Raw genomic sequence first — 15,828 nt, forward strand, 5'->3', positions numbered from 1 at the left:
ACGATAATGTTCCGTTTCTGGTCCACGATAATTTTTTGTTTCTGTTTCACGGTAATGTTCCGTTTCTGGTCCACGATAATGTTCGGTTTCATGGTAATGTTCTGTCTCTGGTCCACGGTAATGTTCTGTGTCTGGTCGACGATAATGTTCGGTTTCACGGTAATGTTCCGTCTCTGGTCCACGATAATGTTCCGTCTCTGGTCCACGGTAATGTTCTGTCTCTGGTCCACGGTAATGTTCTGTCTCTGGTCCACGGTAATGTTCGATCTCTGGTCCACGATAATGTTCGGTTTCACGGTAATGTTCCGTGTCTGGTCCACGATAATGTTCTTTTTCGGTTTCACAGTAATGTTCCGTTTCTGGTCCACGATAATGTTCTGTTTCGGTTTCACGGTAATGTTCCGTCTCTGGTCCACGGTAATGTTCCGTCTCTGGTCCACGATAATGTTGTGTTTCTGTTTCACGGTAATGTTCCGTTTCTGGTCTATGACAATGTTCTGTTTCAGGGTAATGTTCTGTCTCTGGTCCATGGTAATTTTCTGTTTCTGGTCCACGGTAATGTTCGGTTTCAAGGTAATGTTCGGTCTCTGTTCCACGGTAATGTTCTGTCTCTGGTCCACGGTAATCTTCTGTCTCTGGTCCACGATAATGTTCGATCTCTGGTCCAAAATAATGTTCGGTTTCACGGTAATGTTCCGTCTCTGGTCCACGATAATGTTCTGTTTCTGTATCACGGTAATGTTCCGTTTCTGGTCCACGATAATATTTTGTTTCTGTTTCACGGTAATGTTCCGTTTCTGGTCCACGATAATGTTCGGTTTCATGGTAATGTTCTGTCTCTGGTCCACGGTAATGTTCTGTGTCTGGTCCACGATAATGTTCGGTTTCACGGTAATGTTCCGTCTTTGGTCCACGATAATGTTCTGTTTCACGGTAATGTTCCGTTTCTGGTCCACGATAATGTTCTGTTTTTGTTTGATGGTAATGTTCTTTTTCCGTTTCACGGTAATGTTCTGTCTCTGGTCCACGGTAATGTTGTGTTTCTGTTTGACGGTAATGTTCCGTCTCTGGTCCACGATAATGTTCGGTTTCACGATAATGTTCCGTTTCTGGTCCATGATAATATTCCGTCTCTGGTCCACGATAATGTTGTTTTTCTGTTTCAGGGTAATGTTCCGTTTCTGGTCCATGATAATCTTCTGTTTCATGGTAATGTTCTGTCTCTGGTCCATGGTAATGTTCTGTCTCTGGTCCACGGTAATGTTCTGTCTCTGGTCCACGATAATTTTGTGTTTCTGTTTCACGGTAATGTTCCGTTTCTGGTCCACGATAATGTTCCGTCTTTGGTCCACGATAATGTTCTGTTTCACGGTAATGTTCCGTTTCTGGTCCACGATAATGTTCTGTTTTTGTTTGATGGTAATGTTCTTTTTCCGTTTCACGGTAATGTTCTGTCTCTGGTCCACGGTAATGTTGTGTTTCTGTTTGACGGTAATGTTCCGTCTCTGGTCCACGATAATGTTCGGTTTCACGATAATGTTCCGTTTCTGGTCCATGATAATATTCCGTCTCTGGTCCACGATAATGTTGTTTTTCTGTTTCAGGGTAATGTTCCGTTTCTGGTCCATGATAATCTTCTGTTTCATGGTAATGTTCTGTCTCTGGTCCATGGTAATGTTCTGTCTCTGGTCCACGGTAATGTTCTGTCTCTGGTCCACGATAATTTTGTGTTTCTGTTTCACGGTAATGTTCCGTTTCTGGTCCACGATAATGTTCTGTTTCGGTTTCACGGTAATGTTCTGTCTCTGGTCCACGGTAATGTTCTGTGTCTGGTCCAAGATAATGTTCGGTTTCACGGTAATATTCCGTTTCTGGTCCACCATAATGTTCTGTTTCGGTTTCACGGTAATGTTCTTTCTCTGGTCCACGATAATGTTCCGTTTCTGGTCCACGGTAATGTTCTGTTTCTGTTTCACGGTAATGTTCTGTCTCTGGTTCACGGTAATGTTCTGTCTCTGGTCCACGCTAATGTTCTGTTTCTGTTTCACGGTAATGTTCCGTCTCTGGTCCACGATAATGTTGTTTTTCTGTTTCACGGTAATGTTCTGTCTCTGGTCCACGCTAATGTTCTGTTTCTGTTTCACGGTAATGTTCCGTTTCTGGTCCACGATAATGTTGTGTTTCTGTTTCACGGTAATGTTCCGTTTCTGGTCCACGATAATGTTCTGTTACGGTTTCATGGTAATGTTTGGTCTCTGGTCCACGGTAATGTTCGGTTTCACGGTAATGTTCGGTCTCTGGTCCACGATAATGCTCGGTTTCACGATAATGTTCGGTTTCACGGTAATGTTCTGGTCCACGGTAATGTTCTGGTCCACGGTAATGTTCCGTCTCTGGTCCACAGTAATGTTCCGTATCTGGTCCATGGAAATGTTCGGTTTCACGGTAATGTTCCATTTTTGGTCCACGGTAATGTTCTGTCTCTGGTCCACGATAATGTTCGATTTCTGGTCGACGATAATGTTCGGTTTCACGGTAATGTTCCGTCTCTGGTCCACCATAATGTTCTGTTTCACGGTAATGTTCGGTTTCTGGTCCACGATAATGTTCTGTTTCGGTTTCACGGTAATGTTCCGTCTCTGGTCCACGGTAATATTCCGTCTCTGGTCCACGATAATGTTGTGTTTCTGTTTCACGGTAATGTTCCGTTTCTGGTCCATGGTAATTTTCTGTTTCTGGTCCACGGTAATGTTCGGTTTCAAGGTAATGTTCGGTCTCTGGTCCACGGTAATGTTCTGTCTCTGGTCCACGGTAATGTTCTGTCTCTGGTCCACGGTAATATTCTGTCTCTGGTCCACGATAATGTTCGATCTCTGGTCCACGATAATGTTCGGTTTCACGGTAATGTTCCGTCTCTGGTCCACGATAATGTTGTGTTTCTGTATCACGATAATGTTCCGTTTCTGGTCCACGATAATTTTTTGTTTCTGTTTCACGGTAATGTTCCGTTTCTGGTCCACGATAATGTTCGGTTTCATGGTAATGTTCTGTCTCTGGTCCACGGTAATGTTCTGTGTCTGGTCGACGATAATGTTCGGTTTCACGGTAATGTTCCGTCTCTGGTCCACGATAATGTTCCGTCTTTGGTCCACGATAATGTTCTGTTTCATGGTAATGTTCCGTTTCTGGTCCACGATAATGTTCTGTCTCTGGTCCACGGTAATGTTCTTTCTCTGGTCCACGATAATGTTCCGTTTCTGGTCCACGGTAATGTTCTGTTTCTTTTTCACGGTAATGTTCTGTCTCTGGTCCACGGTAATGTTCTGTCTCTGGTCCACGGTAATGTTCGATCTCTGGTCCACGATAATGTTCGGTTTCACGGTAATGTTCCGACTCTGGTCCACGATAATGTTGTGTTTCTGTTTCACGGTAATGTTCAGTTTCTGGTCCACGATAATTTTGTGTTTCTGTTTCACGGTAATGTTCCGTTTCTGGTCCACGATAATGTTCTGTTTCGGTTTCATGGTAATGTTCTGTCTCTGGTCCACGATAATTTTGTGTTTCTGGTCCACGATAATGTTCGGTTTCACGATAATGTTCAGTTTCTGGTCAACGATAATGTTCTGTTTAGGTTTCACGGTAATGTTCTGTCTCTGGTCCATGATAATGTTCCGTCTCTGGTCCACGATAATGTTCTGTCTCTGGTCCACGATAATGTTCTGTCTCTGATCCACGATAATGTTCTGTCTCTGATCCACGATAATGTTCTGTCTCTGGTCCACGATAATGTTCCGTTTCTGGTCCACGATAATGTTCTGTTTCGGTTTCATGGTAATGTTTGGTCTCTGGTCCACGGTAATGTTCGGTTTCACGGTAATGTTCGGTCTCTGGTCCACGATAATGCTCGGTTTCACGATAATGTTCGGTTTCACGGTAATGTTCTGGTCCACGGTAATGTTCTGGTCCACGGTAATGTTCCGTCTCTGGTCCACAGTAATGTTCCGTATCTGGTCCATGGAAATGTTCGGTTTCACGGTAATGTTCCATTTTTGGTCCACGGTAATGTTCTGTCTCTGGTCCACGATAATTTTCGATTTCTGGTCGACGATAATGTTCGGTTTCACGGTAATGTTCCGTCTCTGGTCCACCATAATGTTCTGTTTCACGGTAATGTTCGGTCTCTGGTCCACGATAATGTTCTGTTTCGGTTTCACGGTAATGTTCCGTCTCTGGTCCACAGTAATATTCCGTCTCTGGTCCACGATAATGTTGTGTTTCTGTTTCACGGTAATGTTCCGTTTCTGGTCCATGGTAATTTTCTGTTTCTGGTCCACGGTAATGTTCAATTTCAAGGTAATGTTCGGTCTCTGGTCCACGGTAATGTTCTGTCTCTTGTCCACGGTAATGTTCTGTCTCTGGTCCACGGTAATATTCTGTCTCTGGTCCACGATAATGTTCGATCTCTGGTCCACGATAATGTTCGGTTTCACGGTAATGTTCCGTCTCTGGTCCACGATAATGTTCTGTTTCTTTATCACGGTAATGTTCCGTTTCTGGTCCACGATAATTTTTTGTTTCTGTTTCACGGTAATGTTCCGTTTCTGGTCCACGATAATGTTCGGTTTCATGGTAATGTTCTGTCTCTGGTCCACGGTAATGTTCTGTGTCTGGTCCACGATAATGTTCGGTTTCACGGTAATGTTCCGTCTCTGGTCCACGATAATGTTCCGTCTTTGGTCCACGATAATGTTCTGTTTCACGGTAATGTTCCGTTTCTGGTCCACGATAATGTTCTGTTTTTGTTTGATGGTAATGTTCTTTTTCCGTTTCACGGTAATGTTCTGTCTCTGGTCCACGGTAATGTTGTGTTTCTGTTTGACGGTAATGTTCCGTCTCTGGTCCACGATAATGTTCGGTTTCACGATAATGTTCCGTTTCTGGTCCATGATAATATTCCGTGTCTGGTCCACGATAATGTTGTTTTTCTGTTTCACGGTAATGTTCCGTTTCTGGTCCATGATAATGTTCTGTTTCATGGTAATGTTCTGTCTCTGGTCCATGGTAATGTTCTGTCTCTGGTCCACGGTAATGTTCTGTCTCTGGTCCACGATAATTTTGTGTTTCTGTTTCACGGTAATGTTCCGTTTCTGGTCCACGATAATGTTCTGTTTCGGTTTCACGGTAATGTTCTGTCTCTGGTCCACGGTAATGTTCTGTGTCTGGTCCAAGATAATGTTCGGTTTCACGGTAATGTTCCGTTTCTGGTCCTACATAATGTTCTGTTTCGGTTTCACGGTAATGTTCTTTCTCTGGTCCACGATAATGTTCCGTTTCTGGTCCACGGTAATGTTCTGTTTCTTTTTCACGGTAATGTTCCGTTTCTGGTCCACGATAATGTTCTGTCTCTGGTCCACGGTAATGTTCGATCTCTGGTCCACGATAATGTTCTGTCTCTGGTCCACGGTAATGTTCTTTCTCTGGTCCACGGTAATGTTCTGTCTCTGGTCCACGGTAATGTTCTGTGTCTGGTCCACGATAATGTTCTTTTTCACGGTAATGTTCCGTCTCTGGTCTATGATAATGTTCCGTCTTTGGTCCACGATAATGTTCTGTCTCTGGTCCATGATAATGTTCCGTTTCTGGTCCACGGTAATGTTCTGTTTCCGTTTCACGGTAATGTTCTGTCTCTGGTCCACGGTAATGTTGTGTTTCTGTTTCACGGTAATGTTCTGTCTCTGGTTCACGGTAATGTTCTGTCTCTGGTCCACGCTAATGTTCTGTTTCTGTTTCACGGTAATGTTCCGTCTCTGGTCCACGATAATGTTGTTTTTCTGTTTCACGGTAATGTTCTGTCTCTGGTCCACGCTAATGTTCTGTTTCTGTTTCACGGTAATGTTCCGTTTCTGGTCCACGATAATGTTGTGTTTCTGTTTCACGGTAATGTTCCGTTTCTGGTCCACGATAATGTTCTGTTACGGTTTCATGGTAATGTTTGGTCTCTGGTCCACGGTAATGTTCGGTTTCACGGTAATGTTCGGTCTCTGGTCCACGATAATGCTCGGTTTCACGATAATGTTCGGTTTCACGGTAATGTTCTGGTCCACGGTAATGTTCTGGTCCACGGTAATGTTCCGTCTCTGGTCCACAGTAATGTTCCGTATCTGGTCCATGGAAATGTTCGGTTTCACGGTAATGTTCCATTTTTGGTCCACGGTAATGTTCTGTCTCTGGTCCACGATAATGTTCGATTTCTGGTCGACGATAATGTTCGGTTTCACGGTAATGTTCCGTCTCTGGTCCACCATAATGTTCTGTTTCACGGTAATGTTCGGTTTCTGGTCCACGATAATGTTCTGTTTCGGTTTCACGGTAATGTTCCGTCTCTGGTCCACGGTAATATTCCGTCTCTGGTCCACGATAATGTTGTGTTTCTGTTTCACGGTAATGTTCCGTTTCTGGTCCATGGTAATTTTCTGTTTCTGGTCCACGGTAATGTTCGGTTTCAAGGTAATGTTCGGTCTCTGGTCCACGGTAATGTTCTGTCTCTGGTCCACGATAATGTTCTGTCTCTGGTCCACGATAATGTTCTGTCTCTGATCCACGATAATGTTCTGTCTCTGATCCACGATAATGTTCTGTCTCTGGTCCACGATAATGTTCCGTTTTGTGGTTCACGATAATGTTCTGTTTCGGTTTCATGGTAATGTTTGGTCTCTGGTCCACGGTAATGTTCGGTTTCACGGTAATGTTCGGTCTCTGGTCCACGATAATGCTCGGTTTCACGATAATGTTCGGTTTCACGGTAATGTTCTGGTCCACGGTAATGTTCTGGTCCACGGTAATGTTCCGTCTCTGGTCCACAGTAATGTTCCGTATCTGGTCCATGGAAATGTTCGGTTTCACGGTAATGTTCCATTTTTGGTCCACGGTAATGTTCTGTCTCTGGTCCACGATAATTTTCGATTTCTGGTCGACGATAATGTTCGGTTTCACGGTAATGTTCCGTCTCTGGTCCACCATAATGTTCTGTTTCACGGTAATGTTCCGTCTCTGGTCCACGATAATGTTCTGTTTCGGTTTCACGGTAATGTTCCGTCTCTGGTCCACGGTAATATTCCGTCTCTGGTCCACGATAATGTTGTGTTTCTGTTTCACGGTAATGTTCCGTTTCTGGTCCATGGTAATTTTCTGTTTCTGGTCCACGGTAATGTTCGGTTTCAAGGTAATGTTCGGTCTCTGGTCCACGGTAATGTTCTGTCTCTGGTCCACGGTAATGTTCTGTCTCTGGTCCACGGTAATATTCTGTCTCTGGTCCACGATAATGTTCGATCTCTGGTCCACGATAATGTTCGGTTTCACGGTAATGTTCCGTCTCTGGTCCACGATAATGTTCTGTTTCTTTATCACGGTAATGTTCCGTTTCTGGTCCACGATAATTTTTTGTTTCTGTTTCACGGTAATGTTCCGTTTCTGGTCCACGATAATGTTCGGTTTCATGGTAATGTTCTGTCTCTGGTCCACGGTAATGTTCTGTGTCTGGTCCACGATAATGTTCGGTTTCACGGTAATGTTCCGTCTCTGGTCCACGATAATGTTCCGTCTTTGGTCCACGATAATGTTCTGTTTCATGGTAATGTTCCGTTTCTGGCACCACGATAATGTTCTGTCTCTGGTCCACGGTAATGTTCTTTCTCTGGTCCACGATAATGTTCCGTTTCTGGTCCACGGTAATGTTCTGTTTCTTTTTCACGGTAATGTTCTGTCTCTGGTCCACGGTAATGTTCTGTCTCTGGTCCACGGTAATGTTCGATCTCTGATCCACGATAATGTTCGGTTTCACGGTAATGTTCCGACTCTGGTCCACGATAATGTTGTGTTTCTGTTTCACGGTAATGTTCCGTTTCTGGTCCACGATAATTTTGTGTTTCTGTTTCACGGTAATGTTCCGTTTCTGGTCCACGATAATGTTCTGTTTCGGTTTAATGGTAATGTTCTGTCTCTGGTCCAAGATAATTTTGTGTTTCTGGTCCACGATAATGTTCTGTTTCACGATAATGTTCAGTTTCTGGTCAACGATAATGTTCTGTTTAGGTTTCACGGTAATGTTCTGTCTCTGGTCCATGATAATGTTCCGTCTCTGGTCCACGATAATGTTCTGTCTCTGGTCCACGATAATGTTCTGTCTCTGGTCCACGATAATGTTCTGTCTCTGATCCACGATAATGTTCTGTCTCTGATCCACGATAATGTTCTGTCTCTGGTCCACGATAATGTTCCGTTTTGTGGTCCACGATAATGTTCTGTTTCGGTTTCATGGTAATGTTTGGTCTCTGGTCCACGGTAATGTTCGGTTTCACGGTAATGTTCGGTCTCTGGTCCACGATAATGCTCGGTTTCACGATAATGTTCGGTTTCACGGTAATGTTCTGGTCCACGGTAATGTTCTGGTCCACGGTAATGTTCCGTCTCTGGTCCACAGTAATGTTCCGTATCTGGTCCATGGAAATGTTCGGTTTCACGGTAATGTTCCATTTTTGGTCCACGGTAATGTTCTGTCTCTGGTCCACGATAATTTTCGATTTCTGGTCGACGATAATGTTCGGTTTCACGGTAATGTTCCGTCTCTGGTCCACCATAATGTTCTGTTTCACGGTAATGTTCGGTCTCTGGTCCACGATAATGTTCTGTTTCGGTTTCACGGTAATGTTCCGTCTCTGGTCCACGGTAATATTCCGTCTCTGGTCCACGATAATGTTGTGTTTCTGTTTCACGGTAATGTTCCGTTTCTGGTCCATGGTAATTTTCTGTTTCTGGTCCACGGTAATGTTCGGTTTCAAGGTAATGTTCGGTCTCTGGTCCACGGTAATGTTCTGTCTCTGGTCCACGGTAATGTTCTGTCTCTGGTCCACGGTAATATTCTGTCTCTGGTCCACGATAATGTTCGATCTCTGGTCCACGATAATGTTCGGTTTCACGGTAATGTTCCGTCTCTGGTCCACGATAATGTTCTGTTTCTTTATCACGGTAATGTTCCGTTTCTGGTCCACGATAATTTTTTGTTTCTGTTTCACGGTAATGTTCCGTTTCTGGTCCACGATAATGTTCGGTTTCATGGTAATGTTCTGTCTCTGGTCCACGGTAATGTTCTGTGTCTGGTCCACGATAATGTTCGGTTTCACGGTAATGTTCCGTCTCTGGTCCACGATAATGTTCCGTCTTTGGTCCACGATAATGTTCTGTTTCATGGTAATATTCCGTTTCTGGTCCACGATAATGTTCTGTCTCTGGTCCACGGTAATGTTGTTTCTCTGGTCCACGATAATGTTCCGTTTCTGGTCCACGGTAATGTTCTGTTTCTTTTTCACGGTAATGTTCTGTCTCTGGTCCACGGTAATGTTCTGTCTCTGGTCCACGGTAATGTTCGATCTCTGGTCCACGATAATGTTCGGTTTCACGGTAATGTTCCGACTCTGGTCCACGATAATGTTGTGTTTCTGTTTCACGGTAATGTTCCGTTTCTGGTCCACGATAATTTTGTGTTTCTGTTTCACGGTAATGTTCCGTTTCTGGTCCACGATAATGTTCTGTTTTGGTTTCATGGTAATGTTCTGTCTCTGGTCCACGATAATTTTGTGTTTCTGGTCCACGATAATGTTCGGTTTCACGATAATGGTCAGTTTCTGGTCAACGATAATGTTCTGTTTAGGTTTCACGGTAATGTTCTGTCTCTGGTCCATGATAATGTTCCGTCTCTGGTCCACGATAATGTTCTGTCTCTGGTCCACGATAATGTTCTGTCTCTGATCCACGATAATGTTCTGTCTCTGATCCACGATAATGTTCTGTCTCTGGTCCACGATAATGTTCCGTTTCTGGTCCACGATAATGTTCTTTTTCGGTTTCACGGTAATGTTCTGTCTCTGGTCCACGATAATGTTCCGTTTCTGGTCCACGATAATGTTCTGTTTTGGTTTCAAGGTAATGTTCTGTCTCTGGTCCACGGTAATGTTGTGTTTCTGTTTCACGGTAATGTTCCGTTTCTGGTCCACGATAATCTTCTGTTTCGGTTTCACGGTAATGTTCCGTTTCTGGTCCATGATAATGTTCTGTTTCTGTTTCATGGTAATGTTCCGTTTCTGGTCCATGATAATGTTCTGTTTCACGGTAATGTTCTGTCTCTGGTCCAGGGTAATGTTCGGTTTCAAGGTAAAGTTCGGTCTCTGGTCCACGGTAATGTTCTGTCTCTGGTCCACGGTAATGTTCTGTCTCTGGTCCACGGTAATGTTCGATCTCTGGTCCACGATAATGTTCCGTCTCTGGTCCACGATAATGTTCTGTCTCTGGTCCACGATAATGTTCTGTCTCTGATCCACGATAATGTTCTGTCTCTGGTCCACGGTAATGTTCTGTGTCTGGTCCACGATAATGTTCGGTTTCACGGTAATGTTCCGTCTCTGGTCCACGATAATGTTCCGTCTTTGGTCCACGATAATGTTCTGTTTCATGGTAATATTCCGTTTCTGGTCCACGATAATGTTCTGTCTCTGGTCCACGGTAATGTTGTTTCTCTGGTCCACGATAATGTTCCGTTTCTGGTCCACGGTAATGTTCTGTTTCTTTTTCACGGTAATGTTCTGTCTCTGGTCCACGGTAATGTTCTGTCTCTGGTCCACGGTAATGTTCGATCTCTGGTCCACGATAATGTTCGGTTTCACGGTAATGTTCCGACTCTGGTCCACGATAATGTTGTGTTTCTGTTTCACGGTAATGTTCCGTTTCTGGTCCACGATAATTTTGTGTTTCTGTTTCACGGTAATGTTCCGTTTCTGGTCCACGATAATGTTCTGTTTCGGTTTCATGGTAATGTTCTGTCTCTGGTCCACGATAATTTTGTGTTTCTGGTCCACGATAATGTTCGGTTTCACGATAATGGTCAGTTTCTGGTCAACGATAATGTTCTGTTTAGGTTTCACGGTAATGTTCTGTCTCTGGTCCATGATAATGTTCCGTCTCTGGTCCACGATAATGTTCTGTCTCTGGTCCACGATAATGTTCTGTCTCTGATCCAAGATAATGTTCTGTCTCTGATCCACGATAATGTTCTGTCTCTGGTCCACGATAATGTTCCGTTTCTGGTCCACGATAATGTTCTTTTTCGGTTTCACGGTAATGTTCTGTCTCTGGTCCACGATAATGTTCCGTTTCTGGTCCACGATAATGTTCTGTTTTGGTTTCAAGGTAATGTTCTGTCTCTGGTCCACGGTAATGTTGTGTTTCTGTTTCACGGTAATGTTCCGTTTCTGGTCCACGATAATCTTCTGTTTCGGTTTCACGGTAATGTTCCGTTTCTGGTCCATGATAATGTTCTGTTTCTGTTTCATGGTAATGTTCCGTTTCTGGTCCATGATAATGTTCTGTTTCACGGTAATGTTCTGTCTCTGGTCCAGGGTAATGTTCGGTTTCAAGGTAAAGTTCGGTCTCTGGTCCACGGTAATGTTCTGTCTCTGGTCCACGGTAATGTTCTGTCTCTGGTCCACGGTAATGTTCGATCTCTGGTCCACGATAATGTTCGGTTTCACGGTAATGTTCCGTTTCTGGTCCACGATAATGTTCTGTTTCGGTTTCACGGTAACGTTCCGTCTCTGGTCCACGGTAATGTTCCGTCTCTGGTCCACGATAATGTTGTGTTTCTGTTTCACGGTATTGTTCCGTTTCTGGTCCATGACAATGTTCTATTTCACGGTAATGTTCTGTCTCTGGTCCATGGTAATTTTCTGTTTCTGGTCCACGGTAATGTTCGGTTTCAAGGTAATGTTCGGTCTCTGGTCCACGGTAATGTTCTGTCTCTGGTCCACGGTAATGTTCTGTCTCTGGTCCACGGTAATATTCTGTCTCTGGTCCACGATAATGTTCGATCTCTGGTCCACGATAATGTTCGGTTTCACGGTAATGTTCCGTCTCTGGTCCACGATAATGTTCTGTTTCTGTATCACGGTAATGTTCCGTTTCTGGTCCATGATAATTTTTTGTTTCTGTTTCACGGTAATGTTCCGTTTCTGGTCCACGATAATGTTCTGTTTCATGGTAATGTTCTGTCTCTGGTCCAGGGTAATATTCGGTTTCACGATAATGTTCCGTCTCTGGTCCACGATAATGATCTGTTTCATGGTAATGTTCCGTTTCTGGTCCACGATAATTTTGTGTTTCTGTTTCACGGTAATGTTCCGTTTCTGGTCCACGATAATGTTCTGTTTCGGTTTCACGGTAATGTTCTGTTTCCGTTTCACGGTAATGTTCTGTCTCTGGTCCACGGTAACATTGTGTTTCTGTTTCACGGTAATGTTCCGTCTCTGGTCCACGATAATGTTCGGTTTCACGATAATGTTCCGTTTCTGGTTCACGATAATGTTCCGTCTCTGGTCCACGATAATGTTGTTTTTCTGTTTCACGGTAATGTTCCGTTTCTGGTCCATGATAATGTTCTGTTTCATGGTAATGTTCTGTCTCTGGTCCATGGTAATATTCTGTCTCTGGTCCACGGTAATGTTCGGTTTCAAGGTAAAGTTCGGTCTCTGGTCCACAGTAATGTTCTGTCTCTGGTCCACGGTAATGTTCTGTCTCTGGTCCACGGAAATGTTCTGTCTCTGGTCCACGGAAATGTTCTGTCTCTGGTCCACGGTAATGTTCTGTCTCTGGTCGACGGTAATGATCTGTCTCTGGTCCACGATAATTTTGTGTTTCTGTTTCACGGTAATGTTCCGTTTCTGGTCCACGATAATGTTCTGTTTCGGTTTCACGGTAATGTTCTGTCTCTGGTCCACGGTAATGTTCTGTGTCTGGTCCACGATAATGTTCGGTTTCATGGTAATGTTCCGTTTCTGGTCCACGATAATGTTCTGTCTCTGGTCCACGGTAATGTTCGATCTCTGGTCCACGATAATGTTCTGTCTCTGGTCCACGGTAATGTTCTTTCTCTGGTCCACGATAATGTTCCGTCTTTGGTCCACGATAATGTTCTGTTTCACGGTAATGTTCCGTTTCTGGTCCACGATAATGTTCTGTTTTTGTTTGATGGTAATGTTCTTTTTCCGTTTCACAGTAATGTTCTGTCTCTGGTCCACGGTAATGTTGTGTTTCTGTTTGACGGTAATGTTCCGTCTCTGGTCCACGATAATGTTCGGTTTCACGATAATGTTCCGTTTCTGGTCCATGATAATGTTCCGTCTGAGGTCCACGATAATGTTGTTTTTCTGTTTCACGGTAATGTTCCGTTTCTGGTCCATGATAATGTTCTGTTTCATGGTAATGTTCTGTCTCTGGTCCATGGTAATGTTCTGTCTCTGGTCCACGGTAATGTTCTGTCTCTGGTCCACGATAATTTTGTGTTTCTGTTTCACGGTAATGTTCCGTTTCTGGTCCACGATAATGTTCTGTTTCGGTTTCACGGTAATGTTCTGTCTCTGGTCCACGGTAATGTTCTGTGTCTGGTCCACGATAATGTTCGGTTTCACGGTAATGTTCCGTTTCTGGTCCACCATAATGTTCTGTTTCGGTTTCACGGTAATGTTCTTTCTCTGGTCCACGATAATGTTCCGTTTCTGGTCCACGGTAATGTTCTGTTTCTTTTTCACGGTAATGTTCCGTTTCTGGTCCACGATAATGTTCTGTCTCTGGTCCACGGTAATGTTCGATCTCTGGTCCACGATAATGTTCTGTCTCTGGTCCACGGTAATGTTCTTTCTCTGGTCCAAGATAATGTTCCGTTTCTGGTCCACGGTAATGTTCTGTTTCTTTTTCACGGTAATGTTCTGTCTCTGGTCCACGGTAATGTTCTGTCTCTGGTCCACGGTAATGTTCGATCTCTGGTCCACGATAATGTTCGGTTTCACGGTAATGTTCCGTCTCTGGTCCACGATAATGTTGTGATTCTGTTTCACGGTAATGTTCCGTTTCTGGTCCACGATAATTTTGTGTTTCTGTTTCACGGTAATGTTCCGTTTCTGGTCCACGATAATGTTCTGTTTCGGTTTCATGGTAATGTTCTGTCTCTGGTCCACGGTAATGTTCTGTGTCTGGTCCACGATAATGTTCTTTTTCACGGTAATGTTCCGTCTCTGGTCTATGATAATGTTCCGTTTCTGGTCCACGGTAATGTTCTGTTTCCGTTTCACGGTAATGTTCTGTCTCTGGTCCACGGTAATGTTGTGTTTCTGTTTCACGGTAATGTTCTGTCTCTGGTTCACGGTAATGTTCTGTCTCTGGTCCACGCTAATGTTCTGTTTCTGTTTCACGGTAATGTTCCGTCTCTGGTCCACTATAATGTTTTTCTGTTTCACGGTAATGTTCTGTCTCTGGTCCACGCTAATGTTCTGTCTCTGTTTCAAGGTAATGTTCCGTTTCTGGTCCACGATAATGTTGTGTTTCTGTTTCACGGTAATGTTCCGTTTCTGGTCCACGATAATGTTCTGTTACGGTTTCATGGTAATGTTTGGTCTCTGGTCCACGGTAATGTTCGGTTTCACGGTAATGTTCGGTCTCTGGTCCACGATAATGCTCGGTTTCACGATAATGTTCGGTTTCACGGTAATGTTCTGGTCCACGGTAATGTTCTGGTCCACGGTAATGTTCCGTCTCTGGTCCACAGTAATGTTCCGTATCTGGTCCATGGAAATGTTCGGTTTCACGGTAATGTTCCATTTTTGGTCCACGGTAATGTTCTGTCTCTGGTCCACGATAATGTTCGATTTCTGGTCGACGATAATGTTCGGTTTCACGGTAATGTTCCGTCTCTGGTCCACCATAATGTTCTGTTTCACGGTAATGTTCGGTCTCTGGTCCACGATAATGATCTGTTTCGGTTTCACGGTAATGTTCCGTCTCTGGTCCACGGTAATATTCCGTCTCTGGTCCACGATAATGTTCGGTTTCAAGGTAATGTTCGGTCTCTGGTCCACGGTAATGTTCTGTCTCTGGTCCACGGTAATGTTCTGTCTCTGGTCCACGGTAATATTCTGTCTCTGGTCCACGATAATGTTCGATCTCTGGTCCACGATAATGTTCGGTTTCACGGTAATGTTCCGTCTCTGGTCCACGATAATGTTCTGTTTCTGTATCACGGTAATGTTCCGTTTCTGGTCCACGATAATTTTTTGTTTCTGTTTCACGGTAATGTTCCGTTTCTGGTCCACGATAATGTTCGGTTTCATGGTAATGTTCTGTCTCTGGTCCACGGTAATGTTCTGTGTCTGGTCCACGATAATGTTCGGTTTCACGGTAATGTTCCGTCTCTGGTCCACGATAATGTTCCGTCTTTGGTCCACGATAATGTTCTGTTTCATGGTAATGTTCCGTTTCTGGTCCACGATAATGTTCTGTCTCTGGTCCACGGTAATGTTCTTTCTCTGGTCCACGATAATGTTCCGTTTCTGGTCCACGGTAATGTTCTGTTTCTTTTTCACGGTAATGTTCTGTCTCTGGTCCACGGTAATGTTCGATCTCTGGTCCACGATAATGTTCGGTTTCACGGTAATGTTCCGACTCTGGTCCACGATAATGTTGTGTTTCTGTTTCACGGTAATGTTCCGTTTCTGGTCCACGATAATTTTGTGTTTCTGTTTCACGGTAATGTTCCGTTTCTGGTCCACGATAATGTTCTGTTTCGGTTTCATGGTAATGTTCTGTCTCTTGTCCACGATAATTTTGTGTTTCTGGTCCACGATAATGTTCGGTTTCACGATAATGTTCAGTTTCTGGTCAACGATAATGTTCTGTTTAGGTTTCACGGTAATGTTCTGTCTCTGGTCCATGATAATGTTCCGTCTCTGGTCC

This window comes from Leuresthes tenuis, unplaced genomic scaffold, assembly GCF_036924035.1.
Source record: "Leuresthes tenuis unplaced genomic scaffold, fLeuTen1.0.hap1 SCAF_1, whole genome shotgun sequence".
Lineage (NCBI taxonomy): Eukaryota > Metazoa > Chordata > Actinopteri > Atheriniformes > Atherinopsidae > Leuresthes > Leuresthes tenuis.